Source organism: Myotis davidii, unplaced genomic scaffold (genome assembly GCF_000327345.1).
Source record: "Myotis davidii unplaced genomic scaffold, ASM32734v1 scaffold395, whole genome shotgun sequence".
Taxonomy (NCBI): domain Eukaryota; kingdom Metazoa; phylum Chordata; class Mammalia; order Chiroptera; family Vespertilionidae; genus Myotis; species Myotis davidii.
In genome coordinates, this window is record NW_006287904.1 from 1909238 (window position 1) to 1914567 (window position 5330).

The 5330-nt window shown below is 43.7% G+C and overlaps 1 pseudogene; it reads right to left on the reverse strand.

Annotated features, from left to right (window-relative positions):
- Positions 1 to 641: 641 nt before the first annotated feature.
- On the reverse strand, positions 642 to 1268 carry LOC102769493 (annotated as a pseudogene).
- Positions 1269 to 5330: the final 4062 nt, after the last annotated feature.

Here is a 5330-nt window from a genome sequence, read left to right on the forward strand (position 1 = left end):
TATTCTCCAGACACCTGTCAGCGAATTCTTGTGGTCAGTGGTCAACCCTAGGTCAGTGGTTGACAGTATGAAGTCAGTGGTTAACTCTAGGTCAGTGATCCATCCTAGGGGTAGTATAGGAAATCACAGACAGGGAGAACAGGGCAGAGAGGGTCAGGGCCTTCCTGAGTATGGTGGGCAGGAGGCTCCCGAAGGTGAGCAGGAAGGTAGATAGGCCCTGCATGTAATGCAGACATCTAGTCCTCTCTTCATCTGTCCCAGTCTTAATCCCTTTTCTTCCCTTCCCGCATAGAACCTCAAATGTCCTATTGCATTACCTTGAAAGCCTATCACAGAACAATGATTTGCTTTGCCAAGTCGAAGACAGCACCAAGTCATTGCATAATTCCCTCCAGCATTCAGAGTTCCTGAGCAGCTGCTCTGGGGGTGGATGAAAATAACCCACCATTTCATTTTTTTCTTCTTCAAGTTTCAGCTATTTTTAGTTAAAGAAAAACAGCCTTTTCCAAGGGCAACAAAGTGAACTGAAGGTCAGAAGGAAGCAGGGTATAGGCTTCTCATAAGCTCTTGCTCCAAAACCTGGACTTGAGGAAAGAAGGCCCTCCTAGGATTTCAGGGGCAACTGGCCAGCAGAGGGGTGACTAGTAGGATGGGATGGTGCTGCATCCCACGTTGGTCTCTGAATTGGTCTGCATGGACTCTAACGTGATTTCCACCTGCCAGTTGGTTGACATGATTAACACTATTATTCTTGGGGGACATTAAATTAAGGAATGATGCGTGGAGCCAAGAGAGTGGCTTATTCAGTTGGATTCTTTTCTTCTTCTTTTTAGAAATCTTCATTGTTGAAAGTATTACATATGTCCTCCTTTTCCCCCCATTGATCCCTTCTAGCCCTCCCCGCCACCCCACCAGGTCTTCATCACCCTATTGTCTGTGTCCATGGCTTATGTATATATGTATACAAGTTCTTTGGTTGATATTCAGTTGGATTCTGAATCACAATCAGGAAATAGTCTTTATCTGGTGCAACTATAATTTCATTTTTCTTGGAGTGAATTCAAAGGAAGGTGAGATCATTCTGGGGGTCAACTTCTCACACAGTACTCTGGGCCTTCAAGATGAAGTTGTGCATGAGGTTGGTGTACTGTATGGTGGTGGGATTGTCCATGGTGCTCTTAATGGGAATGCCTCTGTGTTCACCACAGTGATTCCCTGCATTCCTTCTCGCTCTGACGTCGCTTCAGTGTCTCCTCCACCTCTGCCATTGCAGACCAATTGGCAAGCTCCCTGTGGCCAGCATAGCCGCTACCATTTCAATTTCTATAACCCATTCGGGAATGAGAATGTTATTTTTAGGGTACAATAATTTATTTATTTATTTTTAAATATATTTTATTGATTTTTTACAGAGAGGAAGGGAGAGGGATAGAGAGTTAGAAACATCTATCAGCTGCCTGCTGCACACCCCCCTACTGGGTATGTGCCCTTGACTGGAATCGAACCTGGGACCCTTCAGTCTGCAGGCCTACGCTCTAGCCACTGAGCCAAACCGGTTAGGGCAGGGTACAATAATTTAAAAGCTCACTTGCCTGGGGGGCAACGTCTTCATAGTTTTAGGGAAATAAAATGGGTTCTGTCTTTTTTTTTTTTTTTGGCAACCAGTGACCAGAATGTGTTCTTTCTTTGTAGTAACAGGAAACAATTCACTGCTTACTGGCACCAGGGGTTTTAACTGGTGCTAAGCACATCCAACTTGGAGAGTTTCAAACCACTGGAATGTAGGGCATCTTCATGCTTTATGACTGATACAGTAGATGAACTCAACATCCCTAATACCACCTTAGTTTGGAGGGAATAAAGGTGATGTCTTTTGTTCCAAATGGCCCAAGAACATTGTCAGATTCACAAGGAGTGAGGTTCTTTTAGTTGGATTCCCTCAAATGCAGAAGCGGACTCTGAGGCAAGGATTTTGGTGCCAGTAGTTTATTCAGGACCACATGAGGGAGTGGGTAAGGGAGAAGGGGAGAGTGGAGAGCCAGTAAAGCAGATGTTAAATAGCAAGTTTCAGTTCTGGCCTGCCCTAAAGGGGACTGAACAGCCCCACCCTCCAAGGTCAGAGAATGTCCTCAAACAGAGGCATAGCAAGTCCTCCAGGTAGGCAAAGGACATGGGTAGGGCACTAACAGCATCTGTTACAAGAGTCAAAGATAGACTTATAAACAACCATTGTGTTCCTCATTTAAAATATAGGGTCTGTCTTTTTGAAAGACCATTTTGCCTTCAAGATATGTTTGCCTTTAAGAAAGGTAGCAGAGCCGAAACCGGTTTGGCTCAGTGGATAGAGCGTCGGCCTGCGGACTGAAAGGTCCCAGGTTCGATTCCGGTTAAGGGCATGTACCTGGGTTGCAGGCACATTTCCAGTGGGAGATGTGCGGGAGGCAGCTGGTCGATGTTTCTCTCTTGTCGATGTTTCTAACTCTCTATCTCTCTCCCTTCCTCTCTGTAAAAAATCAATAAAATATATTTTTAAAAAAAAAAAAGAAAGGTAGCAGAAAACCCAGCTGTAGCTACTGGCTGTGGAGCAAAAGCAAATTAGAACTAAAGAGCTTCACCATTTGTCATTTCCATCCTCCTTCTCCAACTGTACTCAGAGTAAATGAGGTCACCATCTCCCTGTAGAGTCAGCACAAGTGTGGGCAGAAGATGACGCCACTGACACTCAGCAGAAAACTGAGACGACAGTACTTGCAAGAAACAAGGAAGAACAGGGCTCAGGCTCCATCATCTATATCTAGATGATGCAAGACACTGTTGATTACCTACGGTGGCCATGACAATTAAATCCAATGAGTACAAGATGTCTAGCATAGTGCCGGGTACCCACATTAGCACTCTTGCAGACAAATAAGAAGGTCCACACATGTTCTATTTTTAAGAAAAAAGAGCACTTTTGCTTTCTTTTGGTTTATAAAAACAAGACATACTTCCGGTAATTGCAGAAAACTAAGAAAATACAGAAAATGGTAAAGAAGGGGGAAAATCACCTGTAAGTCCATTTTCTGATCTAAGTATATAAACAAAATAGACAAATTTATAAATATGTACATAAAATTCAGAATTTTTATAGTATAATCCCATATTGGGATCAGTTAGGATCTTCTACCTATATGATTTTCTAACCTGTTCTTCCTATAGCACACCATGTGTCAACCTAAATAAAGTAAACTGAGGAAGCCGAAACCGGTTTGGCTCAGTGGATAGAGCGTCAGCCTGCGGACTGAAAGGTCCCAGGTTCGATCCCGGTCAAGGGCATGTACCTGGGTTGCGCGCATGTGCGCGAGGCAGCTGATCGATGTTTCTAGCTCTCTGTCTCTCTCCTTTCCTCTCTGTAAAAAATCAATAAAATATATTTAAAAAAAAAAAAAAAAGTAAACTGAGGAAAATTCAAGTGACCAGAAATTGAGTTGATTTGGGAATAGTAGAGGAATTGCAATTCAGGAAACACATGCTGTAGCAAGTTACAGGGCAAGCGTGGGGGTAGAGGGTAAGTGTGGGGGTGGAGAGCTGTGTTCATGGGTAATTGGGAAGTCCAGTCGGAGTCCAAGCATTAGTAAGTTCATTGGCTTGAGAATGGAGAAGGGTTTTTGGCAGATGTTCATTGGCCAGGAGATAAGTCTGGGTCTTCTGTAAATAAGGCATTTTACAGGAAATCGGTCTCTCAGCGAAGTTTGTTCTCCTAGATGATGTAATGTGGAATTGTATTCCTGAAACCTGAGATTCTCCATTTCATATCCTCTAGTTCCATTTTATTTATTTATTTTTTAAAAAATATATTTTATTGATTTTTTACAGAGAGGAAGGGAGAGGGATAGAGAGAAACATTGACAAGAGAGAAACATCAATCAGCTGCCTCCTGCACACTCCCTACTGGGGATGTGCCCGCAACCAAGGTACATACATGCCCTTGACCGGAATCGAACCTGGGACCCCTCAGTCCGCAGGCCAACGCTCTATCCACTGAGCCAAACCGACCAGGGCCTCTAGTTCCATTTTAGATGGAAACCCCTTCACATGGGGCTCAAACATATTCTGCATGTCATTGACAATTCTTGAAAATGTTTCTGTCATCTCAATCATATGCCATCACCTGGATGTGCCATGAACTCCTTGGCCATTCTTCTGTAAATTTGTATTGAATACCTTTGTAAATTTGTGGTGAACACCTTTGTGGTGAACACCATATGACCTCTGGGTATTTTGTCAAACTGTACCCTTGGGTGTGAAATTACAGAATCAAAAGGGAATGAGACCAAAAGTCTGAGGACAGAGTTAAGGGGCTGCGTTCTACAGGCACTCCCTGGTGGAGATAACTCGTTGGCTGCAGAGTGACAGGCCAGGTGTGCCAACATACAGGATCAGAGTCCTTGAACTTGCAGGAACCCCAGAGATGGTTTCCTCCCAAACCCTCTTTGTTGTTTTTCAGATAAGGAAACTGCGTCTCAAATAGATTTTTAGTCACTTGCAATTTTTGGCAATTATGTACTACTTCTCCTGGCACACATGTAAGCAAGCCCTTGACAAGCCTCTGAAAGAAGCACACATGGGCCAGACTCAGACTCAAGACTTGGGTTGTTTTTAGAAATTAAATTGCATCACGACACAGAAGATGGAATGGTCAGACAACTGGCTCCCCAACCAGAAGGGAGGCTATGTTCTTCTGATGCTGGGGAGCCTGAAAGGGTGCCTCCTTCCCCATCAGCTGACTACACATAAGTAAAATATATCTTCCTACGTTTGGAAGAACCATGAGGTTTGGTGGGGTGCCTAGGAGCAAAAATAAACCAGAGGGAATACAGCCCATTGGGTCAGACTGACTCAGTGAAAACTACACTGGGAAAGGCAAAGCACTTTTGTGAGGGCAGCTAGAACCTTTCCTGTTTGTTGAATGGAGACTTAGACTCCAGGTCTGATGTGTATTGCAGACACTGTCACTTCCACTATGAGGCCTCTCCTCAAGGACTGTTTGAGGCTCCCTTGAAATGAAGAGATTTGGGAATAAATGACCTTTAACGCAATGAAAATCTTCCTCTTACGATCTCCGCTAATCTTTTTAGGTGTTAATATTTAGCATTACCTTCTACTATCCACGGGCCAGTAAATGCAGCTGGCTGGCTAGGCTTACCAGGAAAACCTTTCTAATACTTACCTTACTTCTTCCCCCTGCTGGATCGATGGAAATTTCTGTTCTTTCAAGGGGTCAGTTAGAAGTGACACCCCTTTTGTTTCTTTTTTTTTTATTATTGATTTTCCACAGAGAGGAAGGGAGA